Source organism: Rhinoraja longicauda, chromosome 37 (genome assembly GCF_053455715.1).
Source record: "Rhinoraja longicauda isolate Sanriku21f chromosome 37, sRhiLon1.1, whole genome shotgun sequence".
Lineage (NCBI taxonomy): Eukaryota > Metazoa > Chordata > Chondrichthyes > Rajiformes > Arhynchobatidae > Rhinoraja > Rhinoraja longicauda.
Window position 1 is genome coordinate 4,932,814 of NC_135989.1, and position 21,010 is coordinate 4,953,823.

Sequence of the window (21,010 nt, forward strand, 5' to 3'; positions counted from 1 at the left end):
CAGGTGGGCCCCGGTTGGAGGTGTCGTTTAGAGATACAGCAGGCCATTTGGCCCACCGAGTCCTGGCAGCGCCCTCGTAAACCGTCTCTGCGCACTCTTCAAGAACATCCTTCCGCTATCTAGTAGGGTGACCAAAAGTGAACAAAACACTTCAAACACCCGATCACACGACTTCCCTTGTGTAGCAGGGGACAACCGATACTGGTTTACACAATAGACAATAGGAGGAGGCCATTCGACCCTTCGAGCCAGCACCGCCATTCAATGTGATCATGGCTGATCATTCTCAATCAGTACCCCGTTCCTGCCTTCTCCCCATACCCCCTGACTCCGCTATCCTTAAGAGCTCTACCTTGCTCTCTCTTGAATGCATTCAGAGAATTGGCCTCCACTGCCTTCTGAGGCAGAGAATTCCACAGATTTACAACTCTCTGACTAAAAAGGTTTTTCCTCATCTCAGTTCTAAATGGCCTACCCCTTATTCTTAAACTGTGGCCCCTGGTTCTGGACTCCCCCAACATTGGGAACATGTTTCCTGCCTCTAACGTGTCCAATCCCTTAATAATCTTATACGTTTCGATAAGATCTCCTCTCATCCTCCTAAATTCCAGTGTGTACAAGCCTAGTCGCTTCAGACTTTCAACATATGACAGTCCCGCCACTCCGGGAATTAACGTAGTAAACCTACGCTGCACGCCCTCAATAGCAAGAATATCCTTCCTCAAATTTGGAGAACAAAACTGCACACAGTACTCCAGGTGTGGTCTCACTAGGGCCCTGTACAACTGCAGAAGGACCTCTTTGCTCCTATACTCAACTCCTCTTGTTATGAAGGCCAACATTCCATTGGCTTTCTTCACTGCCTGCTGTACCTGCATGCTTCCTTTCAGTGACTGATGCACTAGGACACCCAGATCTCGTTGTACGTCCTCTTTTCCTAACTTGACATCATTCAGATAATACTCTGCCTTCCTATTCTTACCACCAAAGTGGATAACCTCACACTTATCCACATTAAACTGCATCTGCCATGCATCCGCCCACTCACACAACCTGTCCAAGTCACCCTGCAACCTCATAGCATCTTCCTCACAGTTCACACTGCCACCCAGCTTTGTATCATCTGCAAATTTGCTAATGGTACTTTTAATCCCTTCATCCAAGTCAGTGTGGACCTCTGAACGACTGAATGGTCTCGCCGCAAACACCGATACTGCAAGTAGGAATCTCATTTGTTCTATCTAGGACATCTATAATACTAAAACTCTCGTTTGTTTGTTTGTTTGTTCCTGAACTACAGCCAAATCGGTACACGATAGCACGACAATTTCAGGCTCACCGTCGACCCTTTGGTGCTAATGGAAGAACTTTCATTGACATCCGTGTTATATTTTTTTAATTATTCACATTTTAGGGAGGGGGAAGGGGAGTGGGGAGAGGGTGCTGCACCAATGCAGGAAAGGATTGGGTCCAACGGGTCTAGTATGCTGCCTGACCTGCTGAGTTACTCCAGCATTTTGTGAATAAATACCTTCGATTTGTATTGTACCAGCATCTGCAGTTATTTTCTTATACTACAATGAATGGCGGTGCTGGTTTTATGCTTCTATTACTCTGTTGATAACAAAAATCCATTAAATCATTGTGACCCCGACGTGATTCGAACACGCACCCTTCTGATCTGGAGTCAGACGCGCTACCGTTGCGCCACGAGGTCCACACGAGTACGGACATCACAGTAAGCCCCTACAAATGCCACCTGACCAACATGTCCCATCTACACTAGTCCCACCTGCCCACGTTTGACCCATATCCAGATGTTGGGGGGAGTCCAGAACCAGGGGCCACAGTTTAAGAATAAGGGGTAGGCCATTTAGGACGGAGATGAGGAAAAACTTTTTCACCCAGAGAGTTGGAATTCTCTGCCTCAGAAGGCAGTGGAGGCCAATTCTCTGAATGCATTCAAGAGAGAGCTAGATAGAGCTCTTAAAGATAGCGGAATCAAGGGATATGGGGAGAAGGCAGGAACGGGGTACTGATTGAGAATGATCAGCCATGATCACATTGAATGGCAGTGCTGCCGCGAAGGGCCGAATGGTCTCCTCCTGCAACTATTATCTATTGTCTATCCACTTACCTGCCTAAGTTCCTTTTATAGTGCATGCCTCAACTACCTCCTCTGGCAGCTTGTTCCATACACTCTCTGCGTGAAAAAGGTTTCCCCCCAGTTTCATATTAAATCTTTCCCCTCTCACCTTAAACCCATGTCCTCTGGTGCTTGATTTTCCTGCCCTACATTGCACACATCTATCCCCTCCTGATTTTCAACCCACGCCGTTCTGAGCTCCAGGGAATAAAGTCCTAGCCTCTCCCTATAGCCCAGGCCCCCGAGTACTGGCAACGCCTTGGTGAATCTTCTCTGCTCCCTTTCCAACCAAAGCACATCCTTTCTCTCGAAGGGTGACCAAAAGTGAACATAATGCTCCAAACACTCCCCACAACCTTTCCTGTAAGTCCTCCTGTAATTCCTTCTGGAAATTTTTGTCTGAAGAAGAGTCCCGAGCAGAAACGTTACCTGTCCATTCCTTGACTCACTAGGATATCCCTGGTCTCACTGTCAGAGATATCAGAGATCCCTTCAGACTCTCAGCCTGAAGAAGGGTCTCAACCCGAAACGTCACCCACTCCTTCCCTCCACAGATGCTGCCTGTCTCGCTGAGTTTCTCCAGCATTTTGTTTCTACCTCTCCACAGATGCTGCCTGTCCCGCTGAGTTACACCAGCTTTTTATGTCTATCTGCGGTGTAAAGCAGCATCTGTACTTCCTTCCTACTGAGGTTTCCTGGGTTTCGAGATGGTTTCTGTAGTGTAGCGGTTATCACGTTCGCCTCACACGCGAAAGGTCCCCAGTTCGATCCTGGGCAGGAACATAATTTTCGCTCCTGCTCTGGTTTGGCACCTGTAGACGTCTCCGGTCACTAATATGTACTTTTAAACAACAGCGGCCAAGTCATCTTCCAGCAAAAATATGCAATACATTTGCTGTTTACAAAGACATACTCCCTGCATCGGTGTAAAGGAGAGGACTACCGGCGTGGCATGAAACACAATTATAGACACAAAAAGCTGGAGGAACTTAGTGGGTCAGGCAGCATCTCTGGAGACCTTGGTCCAGAGATCTCCAGAGATGTTACAAAAAAAGGATGGAGTAACTCAGCGGGACAGGCAGCATCATTGCACACCAGGAATGGGTGTCGTTTCGGGTCGAGACCCTTCTTCAGACCCTTCTCCAGAGATGTTGTCTGACCTCCCTGAGATACTCAACTATCTTTGGTTTAAATCAGCATGTGCTGTTCCTTCCTGTACATGAAACACAATTATCCATCAATTGCCAGGCTTTGTCCCGACCCACCACTCATCCAGCTTTCTCCAGCCCACCTCGTTCAGTCTGAAGAAGGGATTGTGTGGCTTTAGGTTGGCAGAAAAGACTGTTGGGATCGGGAAGGGTCTCGGCTTGTAATAACGATGACCAAGAAAGCTAAGTGGAAGTAGAATTTGCAACACACAAGTATACGCACGCAGGATACAGGAGCGAATATAAGAATGCTCAAAGGATTATACTACCCGGGGAACATACCAGGTGGTCTAGAGGTTAAGGCAAAGAAATGCCAATGCATTGTGCATCGAACGACAGGTTTCGAAACACAGCCTTCTTGTGAACTGTGAACCATTTTTCTTCAGTATTTCCCAAACCCCCCAGCCCTTCAAAATGTCACGTTGAAATTGGCTCGTATTTTGCAAGGAAAGCTTCTCACTAAATTTGGGGAATAATCCAAAGAACCTGCAAATAAAATCCCACCACCACCCATTTAGTTCTTCCACTCTTTATTCCTCAATCTGCTCGCTCAAATTAACGAGAGACAAGAATCAACAGTCTTTTATTGTCATATGTCCCAGTGTGTGAATATAAATATATGCATTGTGTGTGTATACATATATTTCTATACAAGGTAGACACAAAATGCTGGAGTAACTCAGCGGGTCAGGCAGCATCTCTGGAGAGAAGAAATGGGTGACGTTTCGGGTCGAGACCCTTCTTCAGACTGATATATATATATATATATATATATATATATATATACATGCATATATATATGCCCCCTCCCCTAACATCAGTCTGAAGAAGGGTCTCCACCCGAAACGTCAGCCATTCCTTCTCTCCAGAGATGCTGCCTGACCCGCTGAGTTACTCCAGCATTTTGTGTCTACCATCGATTTAAACCAGCATCTGCAGTTTTTTTCTAAGTGGAAGTAGAATTTGCAACACACAAGTAAGTATACGCACACAGGATATCGGAGAGAATATAAGAATGCTCAAAGGATTATCCTACCTGGGGAACAGACGAGGTGGTCTAGAGGTTAAGGCAAAGAAATGCCAATGCATTGTGCATCGAACGACAGGTTTCGAAACCTAGCCTCCTCGTGAACTGTGAACCATTTTACTTCAGTATTTCCCAAACCCCCAGCCTTTCGCATTCTCATGCTGAAATTGGCTCTTGGCTTTATTTATTTGGGGGGGGGGGGGGGGGGGGGGTGGACGTATTTCCCAAGGAAAGTTTCTCACTAACTTTGAGGAATAATCCAATCAACTTGCAAATAAAATCCCACCACCACCCATTTAGATCTTCCACTCTTTATTCCTCAATCTGCCCGGTCACATTAACGAGAGCCAAGAATCAACAGTCGGACTTTGTCATCTGTCCCGGTGTGTATATATAAATATGTATATTGTGTTTTTATTGGTATGCATATATATAAAAACAAAGAAACAATTATAGTGCAAAAAGACAAAACCATTGCCAACACCTCTATGTAGTTCAGGGTTAATTTGGAGGTATTTATTCACAAAATGCTAGAGTAACTTAGCAGGTCAGGCAGCATCTCAGGAGAAGGAATTGATGACGTTTCGGGTCGGGACCCTTCTTCAGACTGATGTCAGGGGGGCGGGACAACGGAAGGATATAGGTGCAGACAGGAAGATAGAGGGAGAACTGGGAAGGGGAGGGGAAGAGAGGGACAGAGGAACTATCTAAAGTTGGAGAAGTCAATGTTCATACCGCTGGGCTGAAAGCTGCCCAAGCGAAATATGAGGTGCTGTTCCTCCAATTTCTGGTGGGCCTCACTATGGCACTGGAGGAGACCCATGACAGAAAGGTCAGACTGGGAGTGGGAGGGGGAGTTGAAGTGCTCAGCCACCGGGAGATCAGGTTGGTTAAGGCGGACTGAGCGAAGGTGTTGAGCGAAACGATCGCCGCGCCTGCGTTTGGTTTCGCCGATGTAAAGAAGTTGACATCTAGAGCAGCGGATGCAATAGATGAGGTTGGAGGAGGTGCAGGTGAACCTCTGTCTCACCTGGAAAGACTGTTTGGGTCCTTGGATGGAGTTGAGGGGGGAGGTAAAGGGACATGTGTTGCATCTCTTGCGGTTGCAGGGGAAAGTGCCTGGGGTTGGGTGGTTTGGGTAGGAAGGGATGAGTGGACATGGGAGTTACGGAGGGAACGGTCTCTGCGGAACGCAGAAAGGGGAGGAGATGGGAAGATGTGGCCAGTGGTGGGGTCCCGTTGTAGGTGACGGAAATGTTGGCGGATGATTTGTTGGATACGCTGGCTGGTGGGGTGGAAGGTGAGAACGAGGGCGATTCTGTCCTTGTTACGAATGGGGGGAGGGGGAACAAGAGCGGAGCTGCGGGATGTAGAAGCGACCCTTGTGAGAGCCTCATCTATAATGGAGGAGGGGAAGCCCCGTTTCCTGAAGAATGAGGACATCACTGACGCCCTAGTGTGAAACACCTCATCCCGGGCGCAAATACGGCGTAGACGGAGGAATTGGGAGTAGGGGATAGACTTTTTGCAGGGTACCGGGTGGGAAGAAGTGTAGTCCAGATAACTGTGCGAGTCAGTGGGTTTATAGTAAATGTCCGTCAATAGTCTGTCTCCTGTGATGGAGATGGTGAGGTCCAGAAACGAGAGGGAGATGTCGGAGATAGTCCAGGTATATTTAAGGGCAGGATGGAAATTGGAAGTGAAGTGTATGAAGTCAGTGAGTTCTGCATGGGTACAAGAGGTAGCACCAATGCAGTCGTCGATGTAGCGGAGGTAGAGTTCGGGGATGGGGCCCGGAACAGGGATTGTTCGACGTACCCGACAAAGAGGCAGGCGTAGCTGGGGCCCATGCGAGTGCCCATAGCTACGCCTCTGGTTTGGAGGAAGTGGGAGGAGTCAAAGGAGAAGTTGTTAAGGGTAAGAACCAGCTCTGCTAGGCGGAGGAGCGTGTTGGTAGATGGGTTAATTTGGAGGTTGTAGTGTTTAACTGCCTGATGGTTATTGAACCAATTGACGTCCAATGAGTTTGATGGTGTCAGGGGTTCTGGGGAGAAGGCAGCAGAATGGGGTTAGGAGGGGGAGATAGACCAGCCATGATTGAATGGCGTGGACTTGATGGACCGAAAGGTCCAAACAAATTCTATGTTATCCCACTTTCCCATCCTCTCTCTACACACTAGGGGCAGTTTATAGTTAACAGGGAGAACGTCCAAACTCCACAAAGACAGCACCCAGGTTTAGGATCGAACTGGCAAATGGAAATGTCTATCTGAAGAAGGGTCCCGACCTGAGACATTCTCTGTCCATTCCATCCACAGATGCCGCCTGACCCATTGACTGAATCATGATCACAATGAATGGCGGTGCTGGCTCGAAGGGCCAAATGGCCTCCTCCTGCTCCTATGTTTCTATGTTTCTTCAAACTGAGCCACAACCCGAAACGTCAGCCAATCCTTCTCTCCCGATATGCTGCCTGACCCGCTGAGTTACTCCAACATTTTGAGTCCATCTTCGGTGTAAATCAGCATCTGCAGTTCCTTCCTACACAAATTAATTTCCATGTAACACAGCAACTGATGCCTATGTCTGTCCATTGCGGTTTCTGAAGTGTAGCGGTTATCACGTTCGCCTCACACGCGAAAGGTCCCCAGTTGAATCCTGGGCAGGAACATAATTTTCTCCGGCTCCCAGGTTTGGATCAAACTTAATGGGTCAGGCAGCATCTCAGGAGACTTTTGACCAGAGATCTCCAGAGATGTTACAAAAAAAGGATGGAGTAACTGAGCGGGACAGGCAGCATCTTTGGACAGAAGGAATGGGTGAGGTTTCGGATCGAGACCCTGCTCCAGAGATGTTGTCTGACCCCCTGAGTTACTCAGCTTGTTGTGTGGATCTTTGGTTTAAATCAGCATGTGCTGTTCCTTCCTGCACATGAAACACAATTATCCATCAATTGCCAGGCTTTGTCCCGACCCACCACTCAACCAGCTTTCTCCAGCCCACCTCATTCGGTCTGAAGAAGGGATTGTGTGACTTTATGTTGGCAGAAAAGAGTGTTGGGATGGGGAAGGACCTAGGCTTGTAATAACGATGACCAAGAAAGCTAATTGGAAGTAGAGTTTGCAACACACAAGTATAAACACGCACGATATCGGAGAGAATATATGAATGCTCAAAGGATTATCCTATCCGGGGAACAGACACGGTGGTCTAGAGGTTAAGGCAAAGAAATGCCAATGCATTGGTGCATCGAACGACAGGTTTCGAAACCCAGCCTCCTCGTGAACTGTGAACCATTTTACAGTATTCAACCATTTTCAGTATTTCCCAAACTGAAAGTTGTGGGGGGTGGGGGGTGGATGTATTTTCCAAGGACAGTTTCTCACCAAGTTTGATGAATAATCCAATCAACTTGCAAATAAAATCTCACCACCACCCATTTAGTTCTTCCATTCTCTATTCCTCAATCTGCTCGCTCACATTAACGAGGGCCAAGAATTAACAGTCTTACATTGTCATATGTCCCAGTGTGTGAATATAAATATGTATGTTGTGTTTTTATTAGTATGCATTTATATATAAAAACAAAGAAACAATTATAGTGCAAAAAGACAAAACCATTGCCCACAAGTATAAAGTACTTCAGGGTTAATTTGGAGGTTGTGGTGTTTAACAGCCTGATGGTTATTGAACCAATTGACGTCCAATGAGTTTGATGGTGTCAGGGGTTCTGGAGAGATGGCAGCAGAATGGGGTTGGGAGGGAGAGATAGACCAGCCACGATTGGATGGCGTGGACTTGATGGGTTTACCATTTTACTTCAGTATTTCATAACCACCCGCCCTTCCCATTGTCACGCTGAAATTGGCGCTTGTTTTTTTTGGGGGGGATGGACGTATTTTGCAAGGAACGTTTCTCACTAAGTTTGGGGAATAATCCGAAGAATTTGCAAATAAAATCCCACCACCACCCATTTGGTTCTTCCACTCTTTATTCCTCAATCTGCTCGCTCTCATTAACGAGAGCCAAGAATCAACAGTCTTTTATTGTCATATGTCCCGCTGGGTGTATATACATATTTGCATTGTGTGTGTATACACACGTATATATATTTATATATTTATATACAAGGTAGACACATTATATATATATTTATATATTTATATATAAGGTAGACACAACATGCTGGAGTAACTCAGCAGGTCAGGCAGCATCTCTGGAGAGAAGGAATGGGTGACGTTTCGGGTCGAGACCCTTCTTCAAACTGGTGCCCTCTCCCCTGACATCAGTCTGAAGAAGGGTCTCCACCCGAAACGTCAATCATTCCTTCTCTCCCGAGATGCTGCCTGACCCGCTGAGTTACTCCAGTATTTTGTGTCTACCATCGATTTAAACCAGCATCTGCAGTTTTTGTCATATATATATATATATATACAGTTTTTTTTCCTATATACGCACATGGACACCAGTAAAAACAAACAAACGACAATTGTGCAAAAAGACAAAACCAGTGCCCCCAAGTCCATGGAGTTCAGAGTATATTTGGAGGTTTTAGTGTTTAACAGGCTGATGGTTATTGAACCAATTGACGTCTAATTAATTTGATTAGTACGCGTGTCAGGGGTGATGGGGAGAAGGTGGGGGGGTGGGGGGGGGGGGGGGGGCGGGGTGGACCTATTTTGCAAGGCAAGTTTCTCATTAAGTTTCGGGAATAATCCAATCAACTTGCAAATAAAAATCCCACCACCATCCATTTAGTTCTTCCAATCTTTATTCCTTAATCTGCTCGCTCACATTAACGAGGGACAAGAATCAACAGTCGTACTTTGACATATGTCCCAGTGTGTGAATATAAATATGTATATTGTGTTTTTATTGGTATGCATATATATATAAACAAGGAAACAATTATAGTGCAAAAAGACAAAACCATTGCCCACAAGTCTATGTAGTTCAGGGTTAATTTGGAGGTTCTAGTGTTTAACAGCCTGATGGTTTTCGAACCAATTGACGTCTAATTAATCTGATTAGTAGGAGTGTCAGGGGTTATGGGGAGAAGGCAGGAGAACGGGGTTAGGAGTCAAGTCAAGTCAATTTTATTTGTATGGCACATTTAAAAACAACCCACGTTGACCAAAGTGCTGTACATCAGTTCAGGTACTAAGAACGAACATACAATGATTGAATGGCGTAAACTTGATGGGCCGAAAGGTCCAAATTAATTCTATGTTATCCCACTTTCTCATCCTCTCTCTACACACTAGGGGCAATTTACAGTTAACATGGGAGAACGTCCACATTCCACAAAGACAGCACCCAGGGTTAGGATCGAACTGGCAAAATGAATTCAGGAACTGTGATTGTTTCCTCCTTCGTCTCTGAACAAGGGTTCCTACCCAAAGCGTAGTCTGTTCATTCCCTCCACAGATGCCGCCTGACCAACTGAGTTACTCCAGCACTTCTCATGTTGCCAAACAGCTAGTGTTTAAGCTTTGTGGTGGTTTCTGTGGTGTAGCGGTTATCACGTTCGCCTCACACGCGAAAGGTCCCCAGTTCGATCCTGGGCAGGAACATTATTTTCACTCCTGCTCCACTTTGTTGCCCGATTTACATTCACCACAATACCTTTACACCCAATACATGGCAACACCTGCCGACCTCCAGAGATGCTGCCTGACCTCCTTACTTTGTTATTGTTTGTACACACTTTTGAACACACTTCCTTGTCCTTGAAAAAGGGTCCTTCTCTCCTGAGATGCTGCCTGACCTGTTGAGTTACTCCAGCATTTTGTGAATAAATACCTTCCTTGTGTTCACCTCCTCCGTGACCCGCTGTGTTACTCCAGCATGTTCGGATTAAACCAACATCTTCAGTTCCTCCCTACATATATTCATCATGTTATGTGTGTGTCTGAATCTCTCGCCATTACATCCACACTTGTTCGGTCTGTCTTCCTCGCCCTTTTCCCCTCTCTAAGTATTGTAAGTAGACGTTGTTGTGAATTTCTATCGATAACTTCCCTCTTTACCTTTCAGATGTTGAACTCTGTCTTAGACACAAAATACTGGAGTAACTCAGCGGGACAGGCAGAATCTCTGGAGAGAAGGAATGGGTGACGTTTTGAGACCCTTCTTTTTCCCAACGTTGGGGGAGTCCAAAAAATGTTCCCAATGTTGGCGGAGTCCAGAACCAGGGGCCACAGTCTAAGAATAAAGGGGAGGCCATTTAAAACTGAGTTGAGACAAAACTTTTTCACCAGAGAGTTGTGAATTTGTGGAATTCTCTGCCACAGAGGGCAGTGGAGGCCAATTCATTGTATGAAGTTAAAAGAGAGTTAGATAGAGCTCTAGGGGCTAGAGGAATCAAGGGATATGGGGGGAAGGCAGGCACGGGTTACTGATTGTGGATGATCAGCCATGGTCACAATGAATGGCGGTGCTGGCTCGCAGGGCCAAATGGCCTCCTCCTGCTCCTATGTTTCTATGTTTCTTCAAACTGAGCCTCGATCCAAAATGTCACCTGTTCCTTCTCTCCTGAGATGCTGCCTGACCCGCTGAGTTACTCCAGCATTTTGTGCCTATCCTCCGTGTAAACCAGCGTCTGCAGTTCCTTCCCAGACATGATCTCGGGGTACATGGTTGAGCCCTGTACAAACTCACCCCCATTCACCTTTCCGTGGAATCTAGGTGAAATTAAAAAGTTGATGGTATGTTGATAAAATATTATCATTCCGAGCAAATGAAATGAAATGTTCTATGAATGGTGGCACATGTATGAACTGTGTTATGTACTTGCAAAGTTTGCGAATTGAGTAAACTTCTGGGGAAAAAATCTTTCTTAATTAGTACAGGTGTCAGAGGTTATGGGGGAGAAGGCAGGAGAATGGGGTTAGGAGGGAGAGATAGATCAGCCATGATTGAATGGCGGAGTAGACTTGATGGGCCGAATGGCCTAATTCTACTCCTATCGCTTATGACATTGTGACCTTATCTGATGAAGGGTGGTCCAGACATTAGGGCCGAACGGCCTGGCCCTGTTTTATCCTATTTTTATTCTCTGACAATCTCCTTCAATTTTGTTTCACACTCGCTCTATCTCTTTCATCGTCTCTCTTGTTTATTTTTTACCACTCTCTGTGTGAAAAAAAACGTTCTCATCTCGGTCCTAAAAGACTTCCCCCTTATCCTTAAACTGTGACCCCTTGTTCTGGACTTTCCCAACATCGGGAACAATCTTCCTGCATCTAGCCTGTCCTACCCCTTAAGAATTTTGTAAGTTTCTATAAGATCCCCCCTCAATCTTCTAAATTCCAGCGAGTACAAGCCGAGTCTATCCAGTCTTTCTTCATATGAAAGTCCTGTCATCCCAGGAATCAATCTGGTGAACCTTCTCTGTACTCCCTCTATGGCAAGAATGTCTTTCCTCAGATTAGGAGACCAAAACTGTACGCAATACTCCAGGTGTGGTCTCATCAATGCCCTGTACAACTGCAGCAGAACCTCCCTGCTCCTCTACTCAAATCCCCTCGCTATGAATGCCAACATACCATTCGCTTTCTTCACTGCCTGCTGCACCTGCATGCCTACTTTCAATGACTGGTGTACCACGACACCCAGGTCACGTTGCATCTCCCCTTCTCCTAATCGGCCACCATTCAGGTAATAGTCTGCTTTCCTGTTCTTGCCACCAAAGTGGATAACCTCACATTTATCCACATTATACTGCATCTGCCATGTATTTGCCCACTCACCTAACCTATCCAAGTCACCTTGCAGCCTCCTCACAGCTCCTCACATCCTGCCCCTCAGCTTCGTGTCATCCGCAAACTTGGAGATGTTGCATTCAATTCCCTCATCCAAATCATTAATATATATTGTAAATAGCTGGGGTCCCAGCACTGAGCCTTGCGGTACCCCACTAGTCACTGCCTGCCATTCTGGAAAGGACCCGTTTATTCCTACTCTTTGCTTCCTGTCTGCCAGCCAGTTCTCTATCCACATCAATACTGAACCCACAATACCGTGTGCTTTAAGTTTGCATACTAATCTCTTATGTGGGACCTTTTCGAAAGCCTTCTGAAAGTCCAGATATAACACATCCACTGGTTCTCCCTTATCCACTCTACTAGTTACATCCTCGAAAAATTCTATAAGATTCGTCAGACATGATTTACCTTTCATAAATCCATGCTGACTTTGTCCAATGATTTCACCACTTTCCAAATGTGCTGCTATCCCATCTTTAATAACTGACTCTAGCATTTTCCCCACTGCCGATGTTAGACTAACTGGTCTGTAATTCCCCGTTTTCTCTCTCCCTCCCTTTTTGAAAAGTGGGGTTACATTAGCTACCCTCCAATCCTCAGGAACTACTCCAGAATCCAAAGAGTTTTGAAAAATTATCACTAATGCATCCACTATTTCTGGGGCTACCTCCTTAAGCACTCTGGGATGCAGCCTATCTGGCCCTGGGGATTTATCGGCCTTTAATCCATTCAATTTACCTAACACCACTTCCCGACTAACCTGGATTTCACTCAGTTCCTCCCTCTCATTTAACCCCCGGTCCCCTGCTATTTCCGGCAGATTATTTATGTCTTCCTTAGTGAAGACAGAACCAAAGTAGTTATTCAATTGATCTACCATGTCCTTGTTCCCCATGATCAATTCACCTGTTTCTGACTGCAAGGGACCTACATTTGTTTTAACTAATCTTTTTCTCTTCACATATCTATAGATAGTTCATCCATGCGGTCTTTAAATGCCTTCCATTGCATATCCACCGTCAACCCTTTAAGAATCAATTGCCAGTCTATCTTGGCCAATTCACGTCTCATAATAATAATAATAATAATGCATTACATTTATATAGCGCTTTTCAACACTCAAAGACGCTTTACAGGGATTTCTAGAACATAGAGAAGTGAATAAATAGATAAATAAGTAAACGAACAGAAAAAGGAGACAGAAGGTGAGGTGACCTTCAGTGGTTGAAGGCAGTACTGAACAGGTGAGACTTCAGTGATGTTTTGAATGTGGTGAGTGAGGAGGAGTCTCTGACGGTTTGGGGTAGTGAGTTCCAGAGGGTGGGAGCAGCGATGGAGAAAGCCCTGTCCCCCCAGGATCTGAGTTTGGTCCGGATGGGGGGGACAGGAGATTGGCAGCAGCAGAGCGGAGGGTGCAGGTGGGAGTGTGCCTGTGGAGGAGGTCAGTCAGGTAGGATGGGGCCAGGTTATGGAGGGCTTTGTAGGTCATGAGGAGGATTTTGTACTGGATTCTCTGGGGGATGGGGAGCCAGTGGAGTTTGTAAAGGACGGGGGTGATATGGTCATGGATCGGGGAGTGGGTGAGTAGACGGGCAGCGGAGTTTTGAATGTATTGAAGTTTACTGATGATTTTTGAGGGTGAGCCATAGAGGAGGCTGTTGCAGTAGTCCAGACGGGAGGTGATGAAGGCGTGGATGAGGGTTTCTGCAGCTATGGAGGAGAGGGATGGACGGAGACGGATGGACGGAGACGGGCAATGTTTTTGAGGTGGAAGAAGGCTGTCTTTGTGATGTGTTTGATGTGTTTGTCGAAGGAGAGGGTTTGATCAAAGATGATTCCAAGATTCCGGATGTGAGGGGAGGTGGATACTGGGAGACCATCAATATTGAGGATGATGTTTTGGGTGGATTTGGTGAGCGTTTTTGGACCAATGATGATGATTTCAGATTTGTTGCAGTTGAGTTTGAGGAAATTTGATTGAAGCCAAGATTTTATTTCAGTGATGCACTTTGTCAGCGTAGAGTGTGTGGTGGTGGAGATTGACTTGGTGGAGATGAGGAGCTGGATATCATCGGCGAAGCAGTGGAAGTTGAGACCATGACGGCGGATTAATTGACCAAGGGGGAACAGGTAGAGGATGAAGAGGAGGGGGCCAAGGACTGAGCCTTGGGGGACACCTTGGGGGAGGGGAGCGGTGGGGGATTTACAGTTGTTAATGGAGATGAACTGGTGCCTGTCAGAGAGGTAAGATTTGAACCAGGATAGGGCTGTGCCGGTGATGTTAAAGGAGGTTTCAAGTCGGGTGAGGAGAATTGAGTGATTTATGGTGTCAAAGGCGGCGCTGAGGTCAAGTAGGATGAGGATGTTGAGGTTGCCAGCGTCGGAGGAGAGGAAAAGGTCGTTTGTGATTTTGAGGAGCGCAGTTTCAGTACTGTGGTTGGAGCGGAATCCGGATTGGAAAGTTTCATACAGGTTATTGGTAGAGAGGTGGTATTTGAGTTGGGAAGCTACAGCACGTTCCAAAACTTTGGACAGAAAGGGTAGGTTGGAGATTGGTCTGAAGTTGTTTGGGGTGTCAGGGTTGAGACCAGGTTTTTTCAGAATGGGAGTGACAGCAGCGATTTTAAGGGATGGCGGGACGATGCCAGTGGACAGGGAGGAGTTTATTGTTGCAGTGATAAGTGGAGAGAGAGCAGGAAGGCAGGCCTCATGCCCCCAAAGTTACCTTTCCTTAAGTTCAGAACCGTTGTTTCTGAATTAACTAAGTCACTCTCGATCCTAATGAAGAACTCAACCATATTATGGTCACTCTTGCCCAAGGGGCCACGCACATCAAGACTGCTAACTAACCCTTCCTCATTACTCACTACCCAGTCTAGAATAGCCTGCTCTCTCGTTGGTTCCTCTACATGTTGGCTTAGAAAACTATCCCGCATACATTCCTAGAAATCCTCTTCCTCAGCACCTCTGCCAATTTGATTCACCCAATCTATATGTAGATTGAAGTCACCCATTATAACTGTTTTACCTATGTTGCACGCATTTCTTCCTTCCATTTCTCTGGCAATGTCTATCTGAAGAAGGGTCCCGACCTGAGACATTGTCTGCCCATTCTCTCCACAGATGCCGCCTGACCCATTGACTGTATATTGTGTTTTTATTGGTATGCATATATATAAAAACAAAGAAACAATTATAGTGCAAAAAGACAAAACCATTGCCAACACCTCTATGTAGTTCAGGGTTAATTTGGAGGTATTTATTCACAAAATGATGGAGTAATTTAGCAGGTCAGGCAGCATCTCAGGAGAGAAGGAATCGATGACGTTTCGGGTCGAGACCCTTCTTCAGACTGATGTCAGGGGGGCGGGACAAAGGAAGGATATAGGTGCAGACAGGAAGATAGAGGGAGAACTGGGAAGGGGAGGGGAAGAGAGGGACAGAGGAACTATCTAAAGTTGGAGAAGTCAATGTTCATATCGCTGGGCTGAAAGCTGCCCAAGCGAAATATGAGGTGCTGTTCCTCCAATTTCTGGTGGGCCTCACTATGGCACTGGAGGAGGCCCATGACAGAAAGGTCAGACTGGGAATGGGAGGGGGAGTTGAAGTGCTCAGCCACCGGGAGATCAGGTTGGTTAAAGTGGACTGAGCGAAGGTGTTGAGCAAAACGATCGCCGAGCCTGCGTTTGGTTTCGCCGATGTAAAGAAGTTGACATCTAGAGCAGCGGATGCAATAGATGAGGTTGGAGGATGTGCAGGTGAACCTCTGTCTCACCTGGAAAGACTGTTTGGGTCCTTGGATGACGTTGAGGGGGGAGGTAAAGGGACATGTGTTGCATCTCCTGCGGTTGCAGGGGAAAGTGCCCGGGGATGAGGTGGTTTGGGTAGGAAGGGACGAGTGGACCAAGGAGTTACGGAGGGAACGGTCTCTGCAGAACGCAGAGAAGGGAGGGGATGGGAAGATGTGGCCAGTGGTGGGGTCCCGTTGCAGGTGACGGAAATGTTGGAGGACGATTTGTTGGATCCGCTGGCTGGTGGGGTGGAAGGTGAGAACGAGGGGGATTCTGTCCTTGTTGCGAGTGGGGGGAGGGGGAGCAAGAGCGGAGCTGCGGGATGTAGAAGAGACCCTAGTGAGAGCCTCATCTATAATGGAAGAGGGGAAGCCCCGTTTCCTGAAGAATGAGGACATCTCTGACGCCTTAGTGTGAAACACCTCATCCCGGGCACAGATGCGGCGTAGACGGAGGAATTGGGAGTAGGGGATAGACTTTTTGCAGGGGACCGGGTGGGAAGAAGTGTAGTCCAGATAGCTGTGCGAGTCAGTGGGTTTATAGTAAATGTCCGTCACTAGTCTGTCTCCTGTGATGGAGATGGTGAGGTCCAGAAATGGTAGGGAGATTTCGGAGATAGTCCAGGTATATTTAAGGGCAGGATGGAAATTGGAAGTGAAGTGTATGAAGTCAGTGAGTTCTGCATGGGTACAAGAGGTAGCACCAATGCAGTCGTCGATGTAGCGGAGGTAGAGTTCGGGGATTGGGCCCGAAACAGGGATTGTTCGACGTACCCGACAAAGAGGCAGGCATAGCTGGGGCCCATGCAAGTGCACATAGCTACGCCTCTGGTTTGGAGGAAGTGGGAGGAGTCAAAGGAGAAGTTGTTAAGGGTAAGAACCAGCTCTGCTAGGCGGAGGAGCGTGTTGGTAGATGGGTTAATTTGGAGGTTGTAGTGTTTAACTGCCTGATGGTTATTGAAGCAATTGACGTCCAATGAGTTTGATGGTGTCAGGGGTTCTGGGGAGAAGGCAGCAGATTGGGGTTAGGAGGGGGAGATAGACCAGCCATGATTGAATGGCGTGGACTTGATGGGCCACAAATTCTATGTTATCCCACTTTCCCATCCTCTGTCTACACACTAGGGGCAGTTTATAGTTAACAGGGAGAACGTCCAAACTCCACAAAGACAGCACCCAGGTTTAGGATCGAACTGGGAAATGGAAATGTCTATCTGAAGAAGGGTCCCGACCTGAGACATTCTCTGTCCATTCCCCCCACAGATGCCGCCTGACCCATTGACTGAATCATGATCACAATGAATGGCGGTGCTGGCTCGAAGGGCCAAATGGCCTCCTCCTGCTCCTATGTTTCTATGTTTCTTCAAACTGAGCCTCAACCCGAAACGTCAGCCAATCCTTCTCTCCCGATATGCTGCCTGACCCGCTGAGTTACTCCAACATTTTGAGTCCATCTTCGGTGTAAATCAGCATCTGCAGTTCCTTCCTACACAAATTAATTTCCATGTAACACAGCAACTGATGCCTATGTCTGTCCATTGCGGTTTCTGAAGTGTAGCGGTTATCACGTTCGCCTCACACGCGAAAGGTCCCCAGTTCAATCCTGGGCAGGAACATCATTTTCGCTCCGGCTCCGATTTGGGTCTAGCCACTAATATACACCTTGGAGACAGTGAGTGGTACCAAAACATAGCAATACTTTGCTGCATTAAAACACCCACCCATTCTCTATTACCACACCGCGCCGGTGACAATAGACAATAGGTGGAGGAGTAGGCCATTCGGCCCTTCGAGCCAGCACCACCATTCAATGTGATCATGGCTGATCATCCACAATCAGTACCCCGTTCTTGCCTTCTCCCCATACCCCCTGACTCCGCTATCCTTAAGAGCTCTATCTAGCTCTCTCTTGATGCATTCAGAGAATTGGCCTTCACTGCCTTCTGAGGCAGAGAATTCCACAGATTCACAACTCTCTGACTGAAAAAGTTTTTCCTCATCTCAGTTCTAAATGGCCTACCCCTTATTCTTAAACTGTGGCCCCTGGTTCTGGACTCCCCCAACATCGGGAACATATTTCCTGCCTCTAACGTGTCCAACCCCTTAATAATCTTATACGTTTCGATAAGATCCCCTCTCATCCTTCTAAATTCCAGTGTATACAAGCCTAGTCGCTCCAGTCTTTCAACATATGATAGTCCCGCCATTCTGGAAATTAACCTAGTAAACCTAAGCTGCACGCCCTCAATAGCAAGAATATCCTTCCTCAAATTTGGAGACCAAAACTGCACACAGTACTCCAGGTGCGGTCTCACTAGGGCCCTGTACAACTGCAGAAGGACCTCTTTGCTCCTCTACTCAACTGCTCTTGTTATGAAGGCCAACATTCCATTGGCTTTCCATGCCGGTTTCCATGTAACACAGCAACTGATGCCTATGTCTGTCCATTGCGGTTTCTGTAGTGTAGTGGTTATCACGTTCGCCTCACACGCGAAAGGTCCCCAGTTCGATCCTGGGCAGGAACTTCATTTTCTCCGACTCCCAGGTTAGGATCGAACTTAATGGGCCAGGCAGCATCTCTGGAGCTGCAGCAAGAGCGGAGTTGCGGGATGTAGAAGAGACCCTAGTGAGTCCGGCCATTGGAAGAGGGGAAGCCCCGTTTCCTGAAGAATGAGGACATCTCTGACGCCCTAGTGTGAAACACCTCATCCCGGGCACAGATGCGGCGTAGACGGAGGAGTTGGGAGTAGGGGATAGACTTTTTGAAGGGGACCGGGTGGGCAGAAGTGTAGTCCAGATAGCTGTGCAAGTCAGTGGGTTTATAGTAAATGTCTGTCTCCTGTGATGGAGATGGTGAGGTCCAGAAACGGTAGGGAGATGTCGGAGATAGTCCAAGTATATTTAAGGGCAGGATGGAAATTGGAAGTGAAGTGTATGAAGTCAGTGAGTTCTGCATGGGTACAAGAGGTTACAACAATGCAGTCGTCGATGTAGCGGAGGTAGAGTTCGGGGATGGGGCCAGTGTACGTCTGGAACAGGGATTGTTCGACGTACCCGACAAAGAGGCAGGCATAGCTAGGGCCCATGGTTTGGAGGAAGTGGGAGGAGTCAAAGGAGAAGTTGTTAAGGGTAAGAACCAGCTCTGCTATGCGGAGGAGAGTGTTGGTAGATGGGTTAAATTGGAGGTTGTAGTGTTTAACTGCCTGATGGTTATTGAACCAATTGACGTCCAATGAGTTTGATGGTGTCAAGGGTTCTGGGGAGAAGGCAGCAGATTGGGGTTAGGAGGGGGAGATAGACCAGCCAAGATTGAATGGCGTGGACTTGATGGGCCGAAAGGTCCAAACAAATTCTATGTTATCCCACTTTCTCATCCTCTCCCTACACACTAGCGGCAATTTATAGTTAACAGGGAGAACATCCAAACTCCACGAAGACAGCACCCAGGTTTAGGATCGAACTGGCAAATGGAAATGTCTATCTGAAGAAGGGTCCCGACCTGAGACATTCTCTGTCCATTCCATCCACAGATGCCGCCTGACCCATTGACTGAATCATGATCACAATGAATGGCGGTGCTGGCTCGAAGGGCCAAATGGCCTCCTCCTGCTCCTATGTTTCTATGTCTCTTCAAACTGAGCCACAACCCGAAACATCAGCCATTCCTTCTCTCCCGATATGCTGCCTGTCCCGCTGAGTTACTCCAAATTTTTGTGTCCATCTTCGGTGTAAATCAGCATCTGCAGTTCCTTCCTACACAAATTAATTTCCATGTAACACAGCAACTGATGCCTATGTCTATCCATCGCGGTTTCTGTAGTGTAGCGGTTATCACGTTCGCTTCACACGCGAAAGGTCCCCAGTTCAATCCTGGGCAGGAACATAATTTTCTCCGGCTCCCAGGTTTGGATCAAACTTAATGGGTCAGGCAGCATCTCAGGAGACTTTTGACCAGAGATCTCCAGAGATGTTACAAAAAAAGGATGGAGTAACTGAGCGGGACAGGCAGCATCTTTGGACAGAAGGAATGGGTGAGGTTTCTGATCGAGACCCTGCTCCAGAGATGTTGTCTGACCCCCTGAGTTACTCAGCTTGTTGTGTGGATCTTTGGTTTAAATCAGCATGTGCTGTTTCTTCCTGTACATGAAACACTATTATCCATCAATTGCCAGGCTTTGTCCCGACCCACCACTCATCCAGCTTTCTCCAGCCCACCTCATTCGGTCTGAAGAAGGGATTGTGTGACTTTATGTTGGCAGAAAAGAGTGTTGGGATGGGGAAGGATCTAGGCTTGTAATAACGATGACCAAGAAAGCTAAGTGGAAGTAGAGTTTGCAACACACAAGTATAAACACGCACGATATCGGAGAGAATATAAGAATGCTCAAAGGATTATCCTATCCGGGGAACAGACACGGTGGTCTAGAGGTTAAGGCAAAGAAATGCCAATGCATTGTGCATCGAACGACAGGTTTCGAAACCCAGCCTCCTCGTGAACTGTAAACCATTTTACAGTATTCAACCATTTTCAGTATTTCCCAAACTGAAAGTTGTGGGTGGGGTGGTGGTGGGTGGTGGGGGGGGGAGGTGGATGTATTTTCCAAGGACAGTTTCTCACCAAGTTTGATGAATAATCCAATCAACTTGCAAATAAAATCTCACCACCACCCATTTAGTTCTTCCATTCTCTATTCCTCAATCTGCTCGCTCACATTAACGAGGGCCAAGAATTAACAGTCTTACATTGTCATATGTCCCAGTGTGTGAATATAAATATGTATGTTGTGTTTTTATTAGTATGCATTTATATATAAAAACAAAGAAACAATTATAGTGCAAAAAGACAAAACCATTGCCCACAAGTATAAAGTACTTCAGGGTTAATTTGGAGGTTGTGGTGTTTAACAGCCTGATGGTTATTGAACCAATTGACGTCCAATGAGTTTGATGGTGTCAGGGGTTCTGGAGAGATGGCAGCAGAATGGGGTTAGGAGGGAGAGATAGACCAGCCACGATTGGATGGCGTGGACTTGATGGGTTTACCATTTTACTTCAGTATTTCACAAACCCCCA

The 21,010-nt window shown here is 46.8% G+C and overlaps 7 non-coding genes across 7 annotated transcripts; 6 read left to right on the plus strand and 1 right to left on the minus strand.

Annotated features, from left to right (window-relative positions):
- Positions 1 to 1,645: 1,645 nt before the first annotated feature.
- trnaw-cca (transfer RNA tryptophan (anticodon CCA)) lies at positions 1,646 to 1,717 on the minus strand. Its single transcript has one exon. It is a non-coding gene; the product is annotated as a tRNA-Trp (tRNA).
- Positions 1,718 to 2,856: 1,139 nt separating this feature from the next.
- trnav-cac (transfer RNA valine (anticodon CAC)) lies at positions 2,857 to 2,929 on the plus strand. Its single transcript has one exon. It is a non-coding gene; the product is annotated as a tRNA-Val (tRNA).
- Positions 2,930 to 6,979: 4,050 nt separating this feature from the next.
- trnav-cac (transfer RNA valine (anticodon CAC)) lies at positions 6,980 to 7,052 on the plus strand. Its single transcript has one exon. It is a non-coding gene; the product is annotated as a tRNA-Val (tRNA).
- Positions 7,053 to 9,881: 2,829 nt separating this feature from the next.
- On the plus strand, positions 9,882 to 9,954 carry trnav-cac (transfer RNA valine (anticodon CAC)). Its single transcript has one exon. It is a non-coding gene; the product is annotated as a tRNA-Val (tRNA).
- Positions 9,955 to 17,480: 7,526 nt separating this feature from the next.
- On the plus strand, positions 17,481 to 17,553 carry trnav-cac (transfer RNA valine (anticodon CAC)). The gene has a single exon. It is a non-coding gene; the product is annotated as a tRNA-Val (tRNA).
- Positions 17,554 to 18,389: 836 nt separating this feature from the next.
- Positions 18,390 to 18,462, plus strand: trnav-cac (transfer RNA valine (anticodon CAC)). Its single transcript has one exon. It is a non-coding gene; the product is annotated as a tRNA-Val (tRNA).
- A 1,285-nt stretch (positions 18,463 to 19,747) lies between these two features.
- On the plus strand, positions 19,748 to 19,820 carry trnav-cac (transfer RNA valine (anticodon CAC)). Its single transcript has one exon. It is a non-coding gene; the product is annotated as a tRNA-Val (tRNA).
- The last annotated feature ends 1,190 nt before the right edge of the window (positions 19,821 to 21,010 follow it).